Source organism: Amblyomma americanum, chromosome 3 (assembly GCF_052857255.1).
Source record: "Amblyomma americanum isolate KBUSLIRL-KWMA chromosome 3, ASM5285725v1, whole genome shotgun sequence".
Lineage (NCBI taxonomy): Eukaryota > Metazoa > Arthropoda > Arachnida > Ixodida > Ixodidae > Amblyomma > Amblyomma americanum.
The window spans coordinates 90,350,100-90,374,108 of NC_135499.1; positions in this window are offsets into that span (position 1 = coordinate 90,350,100).

Below are 24,009 nucleotides of genomic sequence, written 5' to 3' on the forward strand. Positions count from 1 at the left end.
CAGCTTCCCATTACAGCCACCATTTTTTTTATGGCCCCGCGTGATGTCTGCCTCAGCATATTGGTGCGCAAACTTCAGGGGTTTAGGAAGCGCCAATGCACGCTCGTCCTCATCATCAGTATATATTGCAAAATAATCCGAGCCCCTGAACCAACACGCGTCATGGCATTACACACATTGCAGCTGAAAAAGTTATATATTACCCCCCGACTAATGAGAATAGTGAGCTGCGTGCATAATAGTTATTTTGGCCGCTTTTTAAAGCAGCGCTATAAAGGCTGCATAAATATGTGTACTGCTTTCGGACTAACGTGATTAATTAACAATTTGATTTACTCCACGTCTTATTACAGTGACAGTGAAAGAAAAAATGGGGGCTCCTCAACATTCAATATGCTGGCTCATAGGCGGGATTTTGTTTTGTTTCTACTCTCTCTTCACATTATTTTTTCCGTGGTGAGTACCCTTTTTTTCTATTGTAATATTTGTACTGTCTAACAAGCTATATACTGCATATAAATCTTTTAAAAAGAGTTTCATAGTCATAGCTCTATGGCTGGGTTTTATGCGAAGGCGAACACTTATTTGCAACTCAATTTTTGTACTCTCTCGGTAATTGTTATGTTTCTCTGGTGAACCTATTAATTACTATACTTAAGTTACGTTTTAATGCGGGAAATCTGGAGCATGTAATTTTCATCTTCTTCCTTGACTGTTAGAAACCTGTACTGAGCTCCTACTGAGAGATATGCGCGGTCCTATTTTTCGTTAAATCAGCGCCGATGTGAAACCGGAGCACACGACGAGTTCCAGAAATAGCAATCTAGTTCTTACTTCATGAATGATGTTTCCTGACGTTTTCGTTTTCTGGCGTTTTCTTTCCGTTCATCTCCGGTTCTGTCCGCCATCTTTTTCGTCGCGCTACATGCCCAGCAGAAAGCATAACTGAGCATTCGTCGTGTGCTTGTACGAAAAAGGTTTACAGCTTGTCGCAGTTTCCTTGTGTTCCAATCTGTTACAATTGTTTCAGAACAGAGATATGCATTTACTGAGGCCTCCGTGTGCACGCTTCGAACAGCAACAATCTTGCGCATAAAGAAAAAAACAAGCCGCACTTCTGCAAAAAAAGAAATGGAATTATGTTTATTAATGCGAGAGCATCAGATCGCTATCTGATGCTCTGCCGGCATGAATACCGGGCGTCTTCCAAGAATTGCTGTTTCAAAACTCGTGACTAATTGAAACTATGTGATGTCTTCGAACAGCGGGAATATAAAGAATGTTAGCCAGTGATGTCCATTAATAGTGGCTACAACCGCATCAGTTGCGAAGAAATACGACACAATTAGAATAGAGCGGGGACAGAAATAAAATATAATTGGACTTGAGGGATAATGGAATGGAAATATATCTGGAATAGATTTCAAACGCCGTGGCGTTAGTCGCACATGAGTTCCTTAAGTGCGCCTGGTAATTGTTTTTTTTTTTGCAATCGCTCGTTATCATCCTCTTTGAACGGAAATTTTACAATGTGGTGTTGCTGGGGCAGCAATTTTACAAATAATGTCGAAGTGCTTTTTTCGGCTGCAGTGGACATGAGAAATTGAGCTTTTGTGTTGTGCAAAACTATGAGGAGTATTTGTTTCGTTATATTCTTGCATGCAGTCATTATTTATTGGTTAAGTTGCAAATCTCAATCGCAAATCCCAACTCGGAGCCTTTTCTAATACACCCCTAAAACGAGCTATGGCGCCAAATGTTTGCGGCTGCCGATATTAGCTAAATTGTATGGAGCACTCAAAGGCGTCCAGTAGGCCTTGCAATAGCCTAATCAGCGATAAAAATTGCCTCCAGCCTTTCTTCTCCATGCGGACTTCTATGGTCACAAAGGTCGGCGCACATGGAAAGGGCCTAAAACGTCGAGCACTTTTACAGCTAAAGAAAGTAGCTGATTTAAGGCCTGCTTAAAAACTCGTGTGCGCCTCCCTAGACTCAGCTGCGCGTCTCCTAGATTGCTTACCATGTATGCGCCAACGAGAAAAAATGCCAGTTTTTGTTTCTGGAATATCCAACAGTCATTTTAGATTCTGCTAAAAGGAAGCATTCATTGATTCCGCTATGGAAACAAGTGAAACAACATATTACAGGTCGATTTGCGCCGTTAAAACAAATGCGAATTAGGTGCGCTGGCACCTCCATTTTCAAATCGGTACCGGAGTTTGGATCGATTGTTCAGGGATCAAAGCTGTTCGGACAGCGATAATGCGTTAATCATCAAATATGCGGAACTGGTTAAACTCTGCCTGGCAGTCAGAGATTCCTGGAAGTCTATGTACCACTCCTGGCCCAGGGGAGCAGCGGTTAAGCGATGAGCCATTGGCCTGCGATGGCGAGTTAAGTTGGGTTTCCGAGACCAAGGTTGGTCGACCAATTATCACTTTATCTCTCACCAGCCTAGGTGTGAAATATATATATATATATATATATATATATATATATATATATATATATATATATATATATATATATATATATATATATATATCTGCCGCCGCGGTGGCTGAGTGGTTACGGCGCTCGGCTGCTGGCCCGAAAAACGCGGGCTCGATCCCGGCCGCGGCGGTCGAATTTCGATGGAGGCGAAATTCTAGAGGCCAGTGTACTGTGCGATGTCAGTGCACGTTAAAGAACCCAAGGTGGTCGAAATTCGGCGTCCTTCATAGCCTGAGTCGCTTTGGGACATTAAACCCCATAAACCAAAACCAATATATATATATATATATATATATATATATATATATATATATATATATATATATATATATATATATATATATATATATATATATATGAACGAAACCAACAGTAGCCGATACCAAGGACAACAGAGGAATGTTTCCTTTTTTTTTAACCTGAAGGGCTTATCAGTTGGAGAATATTCAATTAATCGGCAGCTTAAATGTAATTCGATATAAAGCCACAGAAAAAACAACCATGCAGCCGGGGGGGATCCGAACCCACGACTTTCGAATATCGCGTTTGGAATTGTAAAAACTGAGCTACGGCGACGGCGGTCGAATCTGCTGCATTCGTGGGTATTTCTTTCCCGTGGGTATTTATGGTTGGCGCGATATTCAGAGGTCGTGGGTTCCGGATCCCACCGGTGGCATGGTTGTTTTTCCTGCTGTATTATAATTATCTTCCTTTAAGCAACATAAATAATTGAAATAGTGTTCTCCCACTGATCAGCACTACAAATTAATAAAAGAAACATTACCCTGTGCACGTTACTTTCCGAGACTTGGTTTCATTAATACGTTTGTCGAAAACGAGCCCCTCATTTCCTTTGTCTTGTATGCTAATATATATATATATATATATATATATATATATATATATATATATATATATATATATATATATATATATATATATATATATATATATATATATATATATATATATATATATATATATATATATATATATATATATATATATATATTGTTACAAAAATAGGTGGTTTCGTTGGCTTCCGCAGGGGAAAGGTTTAAGAGAAGTAGGCGCTTCTAGAGGGACGCATTTATTTGTCAAGGCTTTGACTGCGGTGCGGTCTTCTGCAGGACTGCAGTGGTAACGCGTCAGATAGACGTTTGAAGTTTGTGATCTGCAGAGGACAGAGAAAAAGGAGTGTAACAAGCAAATAGCAGCAACAGTCGATAAAATTTAAAAAAAAATTGTGTGTGGGGAGCAGGCAGGAAGAAGATTGGGGGAGGAAGGAAAAAGAAAGTAGAAAGAAAAAAAAAGGAGAAAACTAGTAAGGAAGGACGGTCAATATAGGAGATGGCCAAATGCGAGAAAGGCAGAGGAAGACGATGCGGGGGCATAGGAAGCGCGGCAAACAAAACAAAACATACAAACGAAACATACAAACGAAAACAAAACATACAAACAATACACCAACAAAATCCACAAATACAAAGATGGGTGCCGCTGCAGATGCATGGCCAAAGACCGCGCCGCTGCGCAATTACACTGGCGGCGACAAACAGGCCATACCAGGCGTCTTTTGGGGGTCTCAATAACTCCCCTTGAGTGAGGGCTTGAATGTTAGGGAAGGAGTGGGCTACGTTGTCACGTGCACATGGTTAAGAATGTACACAAGAAGTCTGGGTTTCAGTGAACAATGCATCTTTTATAAGGAACTTCTTGCAAAGCACAGCGTCGAGAACAACCAGCGGTACAGCCCCGGCACAGCCCAGAGGCAGCGATCAGTCCAGACCACCCAGGAGGGACGGAGCGTTCGGCGCTCGAGCTTCGGAGCGTTCGGCGCTTCTCGTCGTCTTCTTCGTTAAGCGCCAGCCTCTGAAGATTCCAAAACCCAAGGCCAGTCTCACAATTCGTCCCGGGCGAAAAGCAGCCATCCTGGCAGACTGGGGCGATGTGACGATGGCGGGGTCGTAGTGTGGTTTGAGGCGGGTCCTGTGGACAATGGCGCGGCCTCGGTGACGATGATCAGGGGATGGCGTAAGGGGTTCGATGAGGTGATTCACGGGAGATGTCTGCTGAGGAATATGGTAGAGTTCCTGGTACTTGCTAATGAGTTTGGAAGAAAGGCCGGGACCTGAGGAAGGTACCCAGAGCCAGACCAAAGTGTCAGGAAGGTAAGCGGGAGGAAGTGCATGGAGATCACGGGTGCTTTTCTGCTGCTGCTGGGCGTGAGAAGTGAAGGACCGGGCGAGCGGTAGGCATTCTTCGGCCGGAACGATAGATAACGTGACTGTCGTACTCTTGGAGTAACAGAGCCCAGTGCGACAGTCGACCATAGGGATCTTTCAAAAAGGGCAACCAGCAGTGGACGTGGTGATATGTGACAACGTCAAAAGGGCGCCCGTACAGGTAGGGGCGAAATTTGACTATCGCCCAAAGGATGGCTAAATACTCTTTCTCGGTGACAGTATAGTTGGTTTCAATTTTTGTGAGTGTCTGGCTAGAGTAAGCGACAAAGTATTCGTCAAAGCTTTGCTTGCGCTGAGCGAGTACTGCACCGAGGCCGACGCCGCACGCATTGCTGTGGAGTTCACTCGGAGAACGAGGGTCGAAGTGACGCATAATTGGTGGAGCGGTCAGGAGGCGACGGAATGTTGTAAACGCTTCATCAAAGGTTGGCGACCGGGCTGAAAGGTCGTGGCTGGAAAGGAGTTTGGTCAGGAGGCTGATGATAGTGGCGAAATTGCAGACAAAGCGGCGGAAGTAGGAGCAGAGGCCGAGGAAGCTGCGGAGGTCTTTTACAGAAGTGGGCTTCAGAAATTCTGCCACCGCTTCAAACTTGACCGGGACCGGGAGAACGCCATCCTTCGACACAATATGTCCGAGAATAGTGAGCTGCCGAGCTCCGAAGCGGCACTTTTTCAAATTGGGTTGGAGGCCAGCGTCGGTCAGGCAGCGAGAACACTCTCAGGGCACTGGAGGTGAGAGGAAAATTCCGGGTAAAAGATCCAACGTCGTCTAGGTAACAAAAGGTTGTCTGGCACTTGAGCCCTGGAGTATGTTGCCCATCATGCGCTCGAATGTGACGGGTCCAATGCAGAGGCTGAGGGGCATGACAATATATTCATAGAGCCCGCCGGGTGTGACGAATTCAGTTTTTGGGCGATCGGCCTCCGCCACCGGCACCCGCCAGTAACCGGAGCGCAAGTCCAATAAAGAAAAGAACTCAGCGCCCTGCAGGTAGTCAAGGGCATCGTCGATACGGGGGAGATGGTAAACGTCCTTGCGTGTAATCTTATTCAGACGACGGTAGTCCACGCAGAAACGGATGGAACCGTCTTTTTTCTTGACCAGAACCACGGGCGATGCCTAAGGGCTGTGCGACGGCTGTATCACCTGGCGCTTGAGCATATCGGTCGCCTGCTCGTCAGTGAAACGGCGCTCAGCGGCTCACACGCGGAACGGACGTTGGCGCAAAGGGGCATGTGTTCCAGTGTCAATAAAATGGGTAACGGTGGTGTGCGGTCCAAGAAAGGCTGCTGGTAGTCAAACGAAGCTTGAAATGGTGCAGAACGGCTACAAGCTGGTCTCGGTAGGTAGACGTCAGTGCGGCGACGACGGAACGGTGAAAAATACCGACAGAAGACTGATTGGTGATGGGAATAGGCGTTAGGCATTATGGCGCTGACGTGAAGGCCGGCCATGCTATCGACGTGGGGTATGCTGAGGCGGGATCGAGAAAGGCAGCACTACCAAGCGATTGGCCAGGGAATAAAGTGGTAGGGCAGGAGAACGGGTAGGCCACATAAATTGTGCTGGAGCCACCAACAATTGTCAGCATGGCATGAGGCTGCAAAACAGATTTCTGGTCAGCGCATCGTAAAGAGGGGGTACAAGTGACAGTTGCATCTGAGAGAGCAGCGCAAGAAAGAGGCACCATCACTGAGGAGAAAGGCGGAACTTCTGTGTCCTCTGAGACGACCACAGTAGAGGCAGCAGCCCCGGGTAGGTCCAAGGGAGCGTCATTGTAGGGCGGCAAGTCAAACTGAGCACGGGCGCAGTCAATAGCGGCGTGATGTGAGGAGAGGAAGTCCCAATCAAGAAAAACGTCGTGAGAGGCGCGGGCGAGGGCGATGAACTCGATTGTGTAGGGAACGTTCTCGATGAGCAGACTGGCGGTGCGGAGGGAAACGGCAGGAAGGGGCTTCGTCACTTTTTCAGTCTGTGGCAGAGGGTGTGACTGAGAACGGAAACGGCTGCACCAGTGTCAACAAGTGCTTCGACGGCGACTCCTTCAACGAAAACGGTAATATTATTGGCAGGCGCCGAAACAGGTCATGAGTGAGCCGCTGGGGACGCAGTTCTTGCCTCCGGAACTGTGGCCGTTAGTTTTCCGCGTGGACGGCGGGTTCGCGGCGGAGCATCGGAGAACGGGAGCGGCGACCAGAAGGCGGCGAGCGGTGGGAGCGGGGATGGTAACTAGGAAAAGAAGAATCCGGAGGCGGCTCGTGTGACGCAGGCGAGGACAACGGTGGAAGGTCGTACGTTGGCTCGTAGGGACGGTGGTCACGACTGCGACACAAACGATCCACGTGACCAGCGACGCCACAGGCGTATCAAATAGGGCGGCTGTCTTTAGTGCGCCAGGGGTTGAGTGACTGCGGCTGTGATCGGGGGCGGGCAAGCGGACGGTAAAGTGGGGTTGCAGGTCGCTGGGGTTCTAACTGCCGGGTAGGTGACGTCAGAGGAGCCGCGATCAGGGGTGGGTGAGGAGGAGGTGGCAGGATTTCAGCGACCTGCTCCTCGATGACACGCTGTAGGTTGAAAGTGAGCGACGGTGCAGGCATAAGCGGGCAGGTAGACAAAGATAGCTGGCGTGTGACTTCCTCACGTACAAACTGCTGGATGTGCTGGACGAGCGACTGTTGGTCCAGAAAACCGTCACCTGAGAGAGCCAAGCTGTAAAGTGTGGCCTCCTGAAAGCCTGCACGCCGGGTAGAAAGGCGGTGTTTGCCCAGCTCATCGATGCTTTGGCAGTAGCCGATGGCACCGGAGACAGTCTGGGGATCTTTGGCGAGGAGCATCTGGAAGGCATTATCCTCAATGCCTTTCATAATGTGTCTGATATTGTCGTCCTCGCTCATAGAAGGGTTGCACGCTTGCAGAAGTCGAGGACATCTTCTATATGACTGGCGAAGTTTTCACCGGTTTGCTGGGCCCGACTTCGCAAGCGTTGCTCGGCGCAAAGCTTTCGCACTGCAGGACGGCCAAAGACTTCTGTCAGACTGGCTTTTGGAGCTGCACAGCTTGAGATGTCACCCTCGGGGTCTCGAAACCAGAGATTGGTAACGTCGCTCAAATAAAAGATAACTTTGGTGAGCTTGACGCTATCGTCCCACTTATTGTATGCGCTTACGTGCTCTTAAGAGGCCAACCAGTCCTCCACATCCGTGTCATCTGTGCCGCTGAAGATGGCCGGGTGACGCTGCTGCGCGGCGCCGGAACGTAAGACAGCCCACGGAAGCGGTGAAGCGGTTTGGGTGAAGGTATCAGGAATTGCAGAGACGGTAGGCAATGCGCAGGTGTGAAGCTCCAGGACGAGGGGATCGTTGGCACCTCCACCACTCGTAATACCGAACGCCTTACAAAGCACTGCGTCGAGAGCAACCAGTCGTACAGTCCCGCCACAGACCAGAGGCAGTGGTCAGTCCAGAGCGCGCACGAGTGACGTAGTGTTCGGTGCTCGAGCTTCGGAGCGTTCGGCGCTTCTCGTCTTCTTCGTTAAGCGCAAGACTCTGAAGATTCCAAAGCCGAAGGCCAATTTTACACACATTCTCGCTGTGCGGGTCGTTGAACCTACTTCGTGGGGAATACGTGTTTGTAGTGGCGGAGGGCAGGGCTGCGTACAAATATTTCAAGTTGTCGAAAAGAAAAAGGAAGGAAGGTGAAAGTATCATACTGCACGAGGCAGGATAGTGTGAGTAAGGAGGAGTATGAATGCCTGGGATATATACTAAGAGTTATAAAGGGTGTATGAAAAGTTGGCCAATTACCTAGAAGTGTAGGATTACTTTGAAGGGCGAGAATAAAAGAAATAGTATCAGGCTTTTCGTTAAGACTTTTTGAATAGTATTAAACTTGTGGATAAAATAGAATACACGTTGCTCACGTTCTCGCTCGTTTTTGAAGCCCCGTGTAATAATCGTTAATATTAGTTGGTCAAATGAGCGCCTTATGAGTATACAGGCTTGGATATGAGAAGATTCCGGAGAGACTTGGTGTGTGCGCGGTGATTGGTGAATCGAATGTGGAATGCAGTGTCTGTCGGTCCAATGTATTGGTGGTTACACACAGTGCATTCAAGAAGATAATATTGTTTGATGAGTCGCAGTCGAAGTTGCCGTTGATTGAATGCCGTAAACCTAACCTCGTACTCGTTGCAGAACACGTAGTTTGCATGTTTTTGAAAACTTTGCAGCAACCTTTACCACATGAATGACATCCATATTTTCGGGTTTTGTGTTCCTTGGAGTGCACTAGATAGTTCTTAATGTTTTTGGCAGGCCTGTGATTCACGCGGAGTACGCAAGTCAAATATATGAGATAGTCGTTGACTTCGCTGGAGGATATTAAAATGCTTATTAAGAATTCTGTTTATGTTTGGGCCGTTACTATTAAATATAATAATAAGGTATGTAGTGTAATCATTTCGGTTATCTCTTTGGTGTCCCTGGAGTATTTGATTAGGGTTAAGGTTTGAAGCTCTGCTTATGGCGTCATCAATAATGGAAGGCGGATAGCGCTGTGTTAAAGCACGTTGCGCATGTGTTCAGAGTTGTCATGATAATCTAGGTCGTTAGAGCAGATGCGAACAAGGATGGCCCCAAATCATCAAGCAGAGACACAATTTCATTCTTCTTGTACAATTCGGCCGTCGTTTTGCAAGCTCGTTTGACAAACATATGAAGGAACCCAACAGTCACCGAAACTAAGGTGCATAGGAGAACTTTCTATTTTTTTAATCGTAGCGTCAATCAATGGGAGAATAATACTTCGATTAGTATGTCCCTTACAGAAAGTCGCTTGTAAAGCAGCAGAAAAAACAAGCGTGCCGCCGGTGAGATCCGGACCCACAACCTCTGAATATCGCTTCCGGCGCACTACCAACTGAGCTAGGGTGACGGCTGTCCAGTCTGCTGCTTTCGTGGGTATTTATGTTTTGCGTGTAAGCGAACCGTGAGAGTGCTCACCATATATATATATATATATATATAGCCTGTCAAATTTATTTTCCCCCATAGTTATACATCCATAACAATGAGGGAAAATATATTTGACAGGGTGTATATTTGTATCGCTGGTGTTATAAAAGAACTAAAGAACCATTTCATATTAAACTGTTTGTCGAGGACTGCTTTTTGCTATACAAACTTAACCGCGTTGTTTAAAAATCTAACCTCTAGAAAATTCACACATGGTGCAAGAATTCTGACGCCCTTCACCGCTGGCAATGACATGCCAAGAAAATCACTTCTATTACTCAAAAATCATATATTTAAAAATTGTGCAGCCTTAGGCGAAGCACCCGGCATGTGAAGCCATGCGATTTTGGGAAACTTTCAAACTTCGCAGGCGACACGAATTCACCGATGTTGTCTACCCCCTATGTTTTAGGAATGCCTTGTCTGGGCAAAAAACATTTGAGCTGAACTATAAAACTGCAGATCTAGTTAACGATAACTATTCCACCTCGTGGAAGCGCGAAAGGTAGTCTACAATCGCAAGATAATGCCTCTGCTTGAAATAAGTGGTCCGTTCCTTGTTTCCAGAGCAAAGAAAGGCTCCAAAGGGATTCATTGGTTTCGATCTTTTTACTCGCACTTTAGCGCACTGTACGCAAATATTCACCACAGTAACCCTCCGGACTCCAGACATATTTCCGGTGCGAGCTCGAGATTTTAGGAACCCTTGATGATATTCTTCAACGTTCCAACACCTTCCCGCTCTTTTCACAAGGAATGACAATGCGAGGTATACGAGCCTCTTACTAGCGCCGCCTTCTCCGTCACATTCTGTAAGGTGGGCTCGAAAGGCCAAGGAAGAGGAAGAGGGGTAAGAGGAAAGGCAGGGAGGTTAACCGGAAGAATAACCGGTTTGCTACCCCACACGGGGAGAAAAGTTTGAGAGGATAAAAATATAAGGAGAAAACAGAGTAGCAGAAAATTGAAGTCACTATGCAAATTTACAGCGTTCAGAAAAGTCACAGCCTATCGTGCTGGCCAGAAGTCATCAAGAAGCGGAGCAGTACATTGGATGCCTTCACCGCCGACGATCGATCGCCACGGCCATTGGGCAAGAATCTTCACTTCCGTCAGCGGGCGGGGATCTAGACGTTCCAGTGCATGGCAGAAAGACTGTCTCTCGGCGCTGTAGGCAGGGCATTTACGATGAATGTGGGCTATAGTCTCATCACGCCCGCAGATGGCACATATATAGGGCTATGAGTCTGTGGATGTCGCCCAGGAAGGCGGCCGCGGCCACATTTATTGAGGGCTGCCGGAGACTAGGTAGCTGTGGAGCGGCGGCGGGAGCGTCCGGCCCTGGCCAAGGTCGTTGTTGCTGACACAAACACGATAACACGATAAAGGCCCCAAGCGTTCTCTCCAGCGTATGCTGGGAAAACTTCGACCTCTTCGGCATTTCGGTAGTGCCGGCCGCATCGGCCACTACAAGCCATACCGATTAAGAAAGAGTAATGCTTGGTGAAAGGTTTTTAAACGCGAATTTGAAAATCGGCCTGAATTACGCGGAAAGCGTGATGTCCGGGACAGTGGTCGAAGCCTACCCGCTGCGTCGGCTCTCGAGATAGGGATGCACACACTATCGCCCTCATGGTGAGCAGTTTATGCGGCCTCGTCCGCTCGGTGGTTGTCTGCGTTTCCGCTGTGTCCTGGCAGCCATTAGTAAACAATCATCATCACCAGCATCATCAGCCTGAATACACCCACTGCAGGGCAATGGCCACTCCCATGTCTCTCCAATTAACCCTGTCCTTTGCCAGCTACGCCCAACCTCTGCCTGCAAACTTCCTAATCTCATCCGCCCATCTAACCTTCTGCCACCCCCCTGCTACGCTTGCCTTCCTTCGGAGTCCACTCCATTACCCTTAAGGACCAGCGGTTATCTTGCCTTCGCAGTATATGCCCCGCCCAAGCCCATTGCTTCCTCCTGATTTCGACTAGGATGTCATTAACATGCGTTTGTCCCCTACCCACTCTGCCTGCTTCCGGTGTCTTAACGTGACACCTATCATTTTCTTTTCCATGGCTTGCTGTGTTATCCTTAGCTTAATCTGAACTCTTTTCGTTAGCCTCCACGTTTCTTCCCCGCAGGTGAGTACCGGTATGGTACAGCTGTTGTACACTTTTCGCTTGAGGGATATTGGTAACCTGCTAAATTTGATCTGAGAGAACCTGCCATATGCTCTCCACACCAATCTTTTCCTGATCAGGATTAGCTGCCACAACCTGCCTTGAGTAGACGAATTCCTTTACCACCTACAGCACCTCATTGCCAATTGTGAACAGGTGTTCTCTTGCTGGGCTGTTGAAGGTAGTTTGGGTTAATGTTTTCTGCATTTTGATGTTGATGTTTTCAGCATATTGGTTTTCTGCAAGGTAAACAATATCTTGCCCTTTATTGATGGCGGTGTGTTGGAGCTCTCGGATTTCCGCGACGAGTTGTTCATGGGACGCATGACGAAGAGCAGATTGTAAGTCTTGGATGTTTGTCTTTGATGGTTTGGTTTGGTTTATGGGGGTTTAACGTCAAAAGCGACTCAGGCTATGAGAGACGCCGTAGTGAAGGGCTCCGGAAATTTCGGCCACCTGGGGTTCTTTAACAAGCACTGACATCGCACAGTACACGGGCCTCTAGAATTTCGCCTCCATCGAAATTCGACCGCCGCGGCAGGGATCGAACCAGCGTCTTTCGGACCGGCAGGCTGCCTTTGAATCAGTGAAAACAGACCATTGCTGAGGTGTTTCTTCACTGATATGCTCAATGGCGAAACGAATAGCTGTAAGTTCTGCAGCGGTCGATAAAGTCCGGTGTGATGTTTTCACTTTCCTAACAATGCTTCTTACGGGGATAACCACGGAGCCCGAGGAACTGGAAAGGGGTCAAAGAGCAGTCGTTGTAAACGTCCAGTCGGTGTCCGTGTGTCTAATGCAAATATCCTAGAGTGGTCTGTTTTAATGCTGTCGACGATAAATCACCATTCTTTTTGATGCCCGGTATGGAAAGAAGCACACGAGGTTGATGCAGACTACAAAATGAAGAAGACAGTCTAGACGCTGGTGTAAATTGGGCTGGTAGAATGTAGCGTTGGGCATCAATAATTTTCGCAAACGATGTTCTCGGTCGATTAGCAGGCAGACTGCCAAGATGGTGTGCGGGAATCCGAGAGAGGTGACGAATATGCGCTCTCAAGGCTTCAATTTTTACATAGGCAGTCACTGGATTCTCCTGAGCGATGGGTACTGTGTGGCTGTAGACATGGATTTTGGAAGTCCTAGGCACATCCGGAGAGCTCGAGCTTGAACACTTTGTAGACACCCTATGTTCGTTTTCCTCATATTTCCTAGTGCAGGGGATACTGTACCGAAGGAATCCCATGAATAATGCAGTGTACAGCTAGAGCATTGGCTGCACTGATGCTCCCCACGACTTCCCTGCGAGAAAGGAGAGAACCTGAACGATCAATGTGATTCTCCTTTTCATGTACAAGTAGTGTGGGCTGCATGTTAGATTACGTTCGATGATTACTCCAAGGAAGCGATGGCGTATTTCGTAGGATACTGTTGAGCGATTTCTGCGTACCGGGTAATTGAACTTGCTCTTGCATGTAAAGGCAAGGGAACATTTTTCAGTAGAAATCTCCAGGCCTTGCAGATGAGACACGCCGTAAAAATAATTGCCTTCTTGCCTTCGAAGCCTTGCTTGAACTTGTGGTGACGTAACGCCTGATGCCCAGATAAAAATATCGTCCGCATAGACTGAGACTGGCGCCGACGGTTGTAGTACATCGATAAGGCCGAGAAGTGCAAGATGGAAAAGCTTTCGGCAAAGTACTCCACCCTGCGGGACCCCACGAGAAGTGAGATGTGAAGATGTTGGTCCGTCCACAGTGTGCATAAATAGTGATCTGTTGGATGGATAACTGCGTATCCAGCAGCACATGCGGTTACCAAATTCTGCAGCTTCTAGAGAGTCCAAAATAGCTCGATGAGTGACGTTATCTTATGCCCCATTAACATCCAGAAACAACGCCGCCGTCAAGCGCTTCAATTGCTTCTGATGTTGAACTGATGACACCAGGTCAATTACGCTATCAATAGACCAACGTCCACGCGGAAACCCGGACATTACACCTGGGTATTTTTGGTAGCGCTCCAGAAACCACTCAACTCACGTAAGTACAATTCTTTCCATGAGTTTGCCCACGCAACTAGCCAATGGGATTGGACAGTACGATGCTGCGTCAAGCGGCGATATTCCGCGTTAAAGGACTGGAACCGGACGAGTTGATTTCCACGCGTCCGAAACTGTATCCGCACACCATGATGAGTTGAAGTGGTCCAAAAGAGCAGTTCGAGACTCCTCACCAAGGTTTGGAAGCTCAATGTATGCTACTCTATCGGGCCCCGGCGATGAAGACCGTCTGGAACCGGCATGCATGGTAGCGTCTAGTTCTTCTATTGAGAAAAGAAGGTCCATTCGCGAATGCCTAGATCTCTGCACTTCGCAGAAATTCAGAGTTGTGAATGGGTTATTGGGACCTGCTGCTCTTGCGCAAAAGTCTTCACTAATCTCCACTTCGATACTTCCTTGAAGAAGTGCGATAGACTTGAATGGTTGGAGCTGCTGAGGAGTTGTTCGTAGACCACGCACCACACTCCAGATGCCTGAGAAGATTTCGAGGGTGCAATGATTCACAAAATGCCTTCCAACAGTCAACCTGCTAGATTTGAATTCAGCGCTTGATTTCAGCCTCCGTGCACCTTGCATCCCTTAGTTAGAGCAGCGAATTTGTGCGTCTGTATTTTCTCTCTGCTCTTCGTCGAAGTAATTGGAGGCTCTGCAGCTCTACGTCGAAGTCTGTGAACTTAGGCATTTGAGTGAAGAAGTATCTCGCATTTTTCTTAGCCTCCTTGATGCGCTCTTCATTGCCTGTTGTAATGACTTCTCTCCAGGCATCTTCCATAATAGTTGTTAACATAGACCAGTCTGACCAGTCGTTGCTAACGTTTGGCAGATCTGCATCCAGCGAGACCAGGAACAATAACATACAAGGGTATGTGGTCACTTACATGAGCTTCTACGTCGGCAAACCACCGGAGGCGTCTCGCAAGGCACCCAGACACAAACGTCAAGTACAGACAGATGCTGTAAAGCAGCCCGCGAATGTTTGTTGGAGAACCGTCTTTAAGGCATTGTAGGTCGTGGTCAGACGCGAAACAGACAAGACTTCTTCCCTTCGAAATCATCAGGATGGCTCTCCACATGGCGTGATGCGCATTAACGTTACCAGTGATGATCCAATGCCAGGTGTTACAGTCAGCAAGTCCCTCAGTTTGTCGGCGTCAAGCCGTGTTGTTGGAGATATGTACGCGACCACAAGCGTAAACGTCAGGGTGCGCCTTTTCGCCATTAGACAAGCGTATTGGTTATGGTTGTGAGGGAAAACCGTATGGTGCACATGAGTAAGCTCCGTTCGAATGGAGGCGATGACCTTGCTTTTTCCCCTGTGCGTGCAGGATGCAAACGCTTCATAGCCAGAAATTCGGATGGGCTTTGATAAACTTGGCTCACAAATCACAACGACTGGAAATCTGTATTTATAGATGTATTCGCGGATGTCCAAAATGCGGGAATTGAGTTCACGTGCATTTCACTAGACAATGGATGCTTCTCTGACTTTGTAATGGTAGGAGAGCCGTGGTGTCTGCTACTGCAAAGCTGCAAGGACTGAATTTAGCGCGTCCAGTTCCTGTAATGCATTCCGTGCTGCTGGCGAGTGAAGGCTAGACAGCATCACACGCATGGCGTTCATAAAGGACCTCAAGATTGCGGTCACCTGCACTTCCTCACCTAGGGCTAGATATCTGCCCTGGGTTCGCTCAGCTGTAGGCGTAGGACAGTGGGACGTGGTGCCTGCTCAGACACCGAAATCGAGGGTGGCTGTGGCAGTGGTGGCCATGTCACCTCGAAGCACTCGTTCCGGCTTCTTCAGTCACTGGGCTTACATTAGTCGGTGGTCGGAGAGGAAAAGTAGCAGGAGCAATGGGGGCTCCCCTGGCGCTGTCAACCGATTGTCTAGTAGATCATCAGGGACGAGAACGACGCCGACCCACAGTAGCTGCGGCCTGTCTGTGTGTTCGATCGTCTTGCACCGTTTGCTTCAACACCGCCTGTTCTTTCTTTAGGAGGGGAAAGACTTTTGACGAAGCGTCAGGAGGGCCATGGCACTTGGCGCACTTCAAGACAGTACCGCGGCAACTGTCACCGCTATGTGAGTCAGAACAGTGTGGGCACTCTATTGTGTTATTACAAACACCACTGACAAGACATACCCAATTTTCATGCACTTCCGACACTGAAGTGGCTCCGGGACGAATGGACGAATTGCATGTCGAAAGCGGCCAACGTTCACGTGCGATGGAATACAGTCGCCCTTAAAAGTGGGCTTGACGCACCTTGACTCGCCGAGGCGCTGAACCTTGGTTATTTCGATGCTGTTCGTCGCTGGTTTAATGAGCATCGGCAGGTTGCAGTCAAAGACGGTCGCGTCGATGTCGTAAATGACGCCAGCTGTTCTGCCGCTGTTTTCAAGAACAAGAGAGCAGACGAAGATGTCTCCGATCTTCTTGATGGTGGCTAGAGTCTCTAAGGCGCTCCGCTCCGTTGCATCGATGGCAAGGAGGTTCCTTCGGCTGTAGATCCTGACGTCCTTGATCACTCCCGGGAAGTGAGCCTCGAGGAACACTGAAGTAGCCTGTCTGTTCAGCAGGTTGAGGTATCTGATGCGCGTTTCAGGCGCAAACAAGACTGTATTTGGCGGTACACCACGCGTCTTGATGACGGTAGATGTACGATGAGGACGATTCCTCATTCTTACGCAGTCTCCTGTTATCTTTCTTGCTCCTCACTGGGACGAACCCGTCGTCCGCCGAGGAGTCCTCGCTTTTGGCTGAGAGCAGCACGATAGATTGGCTCCTTGGTAGAAGCACTTCCTCTGGGCGGCTGCCGCCGATCGACCGGGTTCTAGAGGAGGCCTGACATCCTCTTCTTCCATCGCCCTCACGAAAGAAAGCGGCGCCTCTCTGACTGTGCAAAAATCGATAAAACTTCATAGGCAAAGAGATAGCGTTCTGTTCTAGAACAACTTCATTCCGAATGGCCAGAAGTTCTGAGAAAATGTTGACCTTTTTTAAGCAGCCACTTTTGCGGCACTGAAACGGAATCTTCTGGCAAAGGGCACTGACATGTTGCGCCAACCTGCCACTATCTACACATGTGCTGAGTTCTTCAAAGACATTGCCATCTTGCGTCAGCCTGGCGCTATCTACACAAGTGCTGAGTTCTTCACTTTGCTAATGAAACTTTTCGCAAAACTTGAAATCTTGTCAGGGAAAAAATGGGGTGGCCATAGAATGAGCTCCATACAAGGCGCTTGACAAAATTAATCAGTCTGGACAGTTTGCTTCCTTCCTGGCACATGAATACTTGTGAAGGAAAGCCGCATGAGCCGTATGCGAAACGGTTTTTGTCGATGGTATCGCAGCTATCCGTCATATGCTAAAAAGTGTGACGAGACTCCTGTGATCAGTCTAAACGGAGTTAAGCACCCTCCTACGCAGCATTGAAGGTACCAAAAAAGCCTCTGCTCACTCACCTACATTCGTCATCCAGAATGTTAAGGATGGATGGATGGATGGATGGATGGATGGATGGAAGGATGGATGGATGGATGGATTGATGGATGGATGGATGGATGGATGGATGGATGGATGGATGGATGGATGGATGGATGGATGGATGGATGGATGGATGGATGGATGGATGGATGGATGGATGGATGGATGGATGGATGGATGGATGGATGGATGGATGGATGGATGGATGGATGGATGGATGGATGGATGGATGGATGGATGGATGGATGGATGGATGGATGGATGGATGGATGGATGGATGGATGGATGGATGGATGGATGGATGGATGGATGGATGGATGGATGGATGGATGGATGGATGGATGGATGGATGGATGGATGGATGGATGGATGGATGGATGGATGGATGGATGGATGGATGGATGGATGGATGGATGGATGGATGGATGGATGGATGGATGGATGGATGGATGGATGGATGGATGGATGGATGGATGGATGGATGGATGGATGGATGGATGGATGGATGGATGGATGGATGAATGAATGAATGAATGAATGAATGAATGAATGAATACGGCTGAACCCTTTAAATCGGGCGGTGGCTCAAGCCACCTAGCCATGACATAAAATTTTACTCTTCTCTTGATTTTAGCCACCAATCAGATAACCTTCGCTTGGTTATTTCTACCCACTTAAAATCTACTTTCCCTTCACTCTCCTTAAACCTCAATGCCTTGCATAAATCAGCCCCGCTGCTTTCCACTGTAGGGTGAAGCCGTTTACAGAAAAGTATCAAGTGTTCAGCCGTTTCCTCCTCATCTCTGCACGCAACGCACAACGTGTCTATCTCGTGGTACCTGACTCTATATGTCTTAGTAAACAAAACTCCCGTCCTGGCCTCAAACAACAAAGAGCTTCCCCTACAATTATCATAGATATTTTCTTTGGCAATTTCCTGCTTTAAAATCCTGTATGTTCCCAGTGCTTATTTCGGCAGCATCCCTGTTTTCCACATTTGGCGTCTACCTTTCATCCTACACCACCCTCTATAGGCCATAATCCACTCAGCCAGCCTCTTCCACTTTCCAAAAAAACTTTCTATCTTCATTTTCCACCGATCAGGAGCCCAAGCAGGAGCAGATTAAGCGAGCAAGGTTAAATGCCGGCACAGTGGAAGGACGTTCATTGTAAACCGAAAATGTAAAACGAATCCGCGCATGCACATATATTAAATGAATTAGTATTTTCGGCCGTCATGATATTATTGCGGCGGCACTTTGCAAATTTCGTGTGTAATAATAAATTAGAACAAATTACACATAAATTGTCAAAAGTCGTGTTTCTCAGAACGTTTACTAAAAAAAACAGTGCCTCTATATCTAGTAAAAAAGAGACCGTTCTCTATTGCTGACAGGTTATAAAAGAAAATTATATTGGAAAAATTGAAGTCATAGCTCCAAAAAATTCATGAGACAGCGTGAGGCACACAGAGCATGAAATATGTCAGTTCAATTTCATCTTTCACAGAAAATCGCTCGTCTGCTTTGCCGCCGGCCTCAGCCGCGCATCTACCTCTAGGGTGCATAATATTGTCGCGAAGTGGTGACTGCACACTGGAGACCAGAGAAGCGGCGAAAATAGCGTCTCAGCAAAACTCTTTATTTGGGCTGCCTTGCGCGCACAATGAACTGAATCACTCGGTGGCGGCGTAGCAACAAGCGTGCTCGGCGGTCTTCGAACAGAAGGCCCGCCGCTATCGGCCGTGCTCAATTTAAAGCTGATAGCGAACATTCGAGATAAAGCGTACAAAGTTAATAGAACATTCCGGAAGAACGTAGCATCAAGTCTGCCTGTCTGCGATCAATCGAGACAAATATAGTTGCGACTTGCGTCGCAAACAAACCGATAAAATGGCGTGACGGAAGATTTGAAAAGGAACAAACACTGCAAAGATTCGCGGCATTACTCCCCTCTCAAAAAAGCATCGACCCGATACATTAAAAAAAGTTATGCAACTAGCAACAGATGAAACGAATCATGCGAAAATAAACACAGAGTGTGGAAATCCGGCGTCCTTTAGCGCGCATAATAGGGCTTCAGACGGACGGCATGGGCAACTTCTGGTCGTGCGCGGCGGGTCTGGGATGCAGTCATTGCGTCAGGGATGACTTCATAATCCAGTTCACCTAGCAGACCAAGAACCTTGTACGAGCCCAAATAGCGGCGCAAAAGCTTCTCACTCAGTCCACGGTGCCGAATGGGCGTCCAAACATAGACTTGGCCTCCTGGATTGTATTCCGCGTTCCGTCTTCGTAGGTTGTAGCGTCTGGCTTCGGCCGGCTGCTGGTCTTTGATCCGTAATCGGGCAAGGCTTCGAGGTTCTTGTGCGCGTTGAAGGTAGGCGGCGACATCGACGTTGTCTTCATCGGTAACGTTGGGCAGCATGGCGTCTAGCGTGGTCCTGGCCTCCCTGCCATGGACGAACCTGAAAGGTGTCATCTGGGTGGTCTCCTGCACTGAAGTGTTGTAGGCAAAGACAACGTAAGGCAGAATGGAATCCTAGGTCTTTTGTTCGGCATCTACATACATGGCGAGCATATCGGCGATGCTTTTGTTCAGGCGCTCGGTCAGCCCGTTGGTCTGCGGATGGTATGCAGTTGTCCTCCGGTGGCTGGTTTGGCTGTAACGCAGGATGGCTTGCGTTAGTTCCGTCGTGAATGCGGCTCCTTTGTCCCTGATGAGCACACCGGGGTGCATTGTCGCAGAAGAATGCACTCCAAGAAAGATTTGGCGACTTCTGCTGCTGTTCCATTCGGTAGGGCTTTCGCCTCCGCGTAGCGGATCAGGTAGTCGGTCGCTTTGATGATCCACTCATTTCAGACGTTGGCGAAAGGACCAAAGAAGTCCATGTGCCGATCTGCTGAAAGGGCCTCGCAAGGAGTTCAATGGGGTTCGGGAGTCCAGCTGAAGGGGTGTGAGGGGTCTTTCGTTGATGACAAGGCAGTTTTTCACATAATGTGAGACATTGGCAGACAGTCGGGGTCAGTAATACTTGTCTTGAATGCACCGGAAGGTGCGAGTAAACCCGAGATGTCCAGCTGTTGGCTCGTCGTGTGAAGCCTGTCGAACTTCTTTGCGGAGACAAGCAGGTACAACAAGGAAGTAGACTATTTTGTTCGCTGCGAAGTTCTTCATGAGGACATCTTTCTGTACAAAAAAGGAAGATTGTTTGATTTATGGCGGTTTAACGTCCCAAAGCGACTCAAGCGATGAGAGACGCCGTAGTGAAGGGCTCCAGAAATCTCGACCACCTGGGGTTTTTTAACGTGCACTGACATCGCACAGTACACGGGCCTCTAGAATTTCGCCTCCATCGAAATTCAACCACCGCGGCCGGGATCGAACCCGCGTCTTTCGGGCCGGCAGCCGAGCGCCGTAACCACTCAGCCACCGCGGCGGATTCAAAAGAAAAGAAAAAAAGTCTTCAATTGAATGTGGCGGGGGGTGAAGAAAGTTCGCCTTCTACGTACTCGATCAGGGGTTTTAAGTCGGGGTCAGAGCGTTGCTGCTGGGCAGAAGAGCTGTACCTGATGGGTCTCAGGAAGGCGTCGTCATCGTCGTCCGGTGGCGGCGCCTCTACAAGGTCTCGTGAGAGGCAATCGGCGTCAGACTTTTTGCGTCCGGACTTGTAAACGACGGTGATGTGAAGCTCTTGGAGGCGCAGACTCCATCGAGCAAGGCGGCTAGAGGGGTCCTTCAAATTGGCAAGCCAACACAGTACGTGGTAATTGCTGACTACCTTGAACAGTCTGCCGCACAGGAACGGGCGGAATTTCGACGTAGCCCAGATGATGGCAAGGCACTCCTTCTCAGTGGTCGAATAGTTAGCCTCGGCCTTAGAAAGGGAACGGCTAGCCTATGCGATGACTTTCTCCTAAACGTCGCCTCTTTGAACGAGGACGGCGCCTAGGCCCATGCTGCTTGCGTCAGTATGAAATTCAGTATCGCTGGTTTCACCAAAATGCGCGAGGATCGATACGGCCTGTAAACGACGCTGAAGTTCTTTGAAGGCTTCTGCTTGCGGGGCTTCCCATTTAAATGGCACGTCTACCTTCGTCAGTTTTGTCAGCGGATCCGCGATGTGCGAAAAGTTTTTCACAAATCGTCGGTAACATGTGGACTGACTGAGAAATCTGTGCACTGTTTTCTTATCGGCCGGCGGTTGAAACAGTTGAATAGCAGCGGTTTTCTGCGGTTCAGGCGTTTCCAGCAGATCGGGATGGACACGCTGGGCCCATTCCCTCTTTCTTATTCGGGGAACAAGTGGGTCATCATGACAACTGACAACCTGACAAGATAGGCGGAAACATCAGTTCTGCCAAGCGCCACAGCACTCGACATGGCAAAATTTTTCATTCATCAGATCATTTTGCGTCACGGTGTACCGGCGATCCTAATCACCGACAGGGGTACAGCATTCATGGCTGACCCCCTACAGCAGATTTTACGCCACGGTCACACAAACCACCGAGAAACGACATCCTACCACCCTCAAACGAATGTTTAACGAAACGATTAAGCAAAACGCCAGGTGACATGCTCTCAATGTATGTCGACGTTCGGCACAGTACTTGAGACGACCTGCTCCCATACGTCACCTTCGCATTCAGTACAGCCGTACAGGCAAAGACAAACATGGCACTGTTCCCTCTCGTTTACGGCCGCGACGTCACCACGATGCTGGACGCCACGTTACCGGATGTGGATGACATCAACCCGAATGCGGATCTTCACACCTTTCTGCGCCTCGCCGAAGAGGCCCGTCGGCTGGAGAGAGTGCGGATTCACTACCAACAATTGCGAGGTGCCCAACACTATAGCCTCCGACGCCGTGATGCTCGGTACATATCAGGAGACCATGTGTGGGTCTGGTTTCTCATTCGCCGACGCGGACTTAGCGAAAAGCTCCTCTGCCGGAATTTCGGACTCTACAAAGTTATCAGATCAATTGGAAACCTCAACTTTGAGGTCGTCCCTGATGGCTTTCAGAAGCCTCGGTGATCCCTGCACCCTGAGGTGGTACACGTTGCCCGTCGGAAGCCATTATGACGAGCGGTAGCGGTAACGCTAGACTTTCGCGCGCACATCATGCTTCACCTGGCGAATTTCTTTGAAACACCGAGGCTACGCATCGGGACGATGCTCTTTCTTTCCGTTGAAACAGTGACAAAGTGCATTCCGCATGTTCGCTTAGCGCTGCCCTCAAGCACGCGTCGACCAAAAAAGAGGAAGTGTAAGTGACCGCGATCTGGAGCTGTAGTCAAGGCGTTCGTCGAAGCCCGCTGCTCTTTCTTTTTATCTGTGATCTCCCCCATGCACACGTGACAATATATGCTCTTAGTTCAGCACATCATGGCACAGCATAAAGGAAATAAAATATTTTGCTTTCTTTTTCTGGTGACGTCTCCAGGCCGTTCCCTGTAACTAATGACTCGTGACGGCAAACGCTTTGCAATTGTCACACAGTAAGAACTAGTGGGTGTTATAAATACAGTTTTGTGGGTGATAAGAATGCGCACAAAATGTTTGGTTTGGTTTATGGGGGTTTAACGTCCCAAAGCGACTCAGGCTATAAGAGACGCCGTACTGAAAGGCTCCAGGAATTTCCACCAACTTGGGTTCTTTAACGTGCACTGACATCGCACAGTACACGGGCCTCTAGAATTTCGCCTCCATCGAAATTTCACCGCCGCGGCAGAGATCGAACCCGCGTCTTTCGAGCCAGCAGCCGAGCGCCTTAGCCACTCAGCCACCACGGCCGCTACCCGCGCACAAATAGTAGTTGTCAGAACACCGTGCCAGAAATTATGATTGAAACGCCCCTCTCCTCTCTGTTCGTCTTTTAAGGCCGAGAGCAAGTACGTCCTGCCCCGACCCACCTAAGGACCATGATCAATGTGCAGGCGACCTAATCGTACTTTATCTTTTACTGTTATTTTACCATGAACGTTCTGCCGTAACAGTGTATATTGAATTACGTGTCCGGCACGTAACAACAGAAATCATTAATTGTTGATGCATTCAACGTCAACTATGGCACAACTTTTACTTTCTCTGAACTTGTGACAACGCATAATAAACGGTGAAAATTTGCTCGGAATCAATATTTTTGTGATGAGAAAAGCCACTTGAATACGTTGACGAAAAAGCTCGAAAACGAAGAATATAGTACTTGCAACACTCCTTTGTCTGTATAAAAAGGACTCTTTTCTTTCGTTGACCTTTATGACGCAATGGCAATTATCGAATCGTTGCATGAACTACCAGGTGCATAGATGGCCAAACACTTTATTCTCTGTAAAGCTTCATCAAGTATGGTGACCATTAACTAACTGGAATTCTTATCCCTGTTTAAGGCAATCTGAAGGAATATACGCCCCGGCGAACGAGATAACGTATCGCTCAACGCTTGAGAAAAGAAGAAAAAGTTCGTACAACGCGAAGTACAAAATAAGGCGGATGTGCTCCGACTTTTTTTAGTGCGTAACTTCTTCACGAA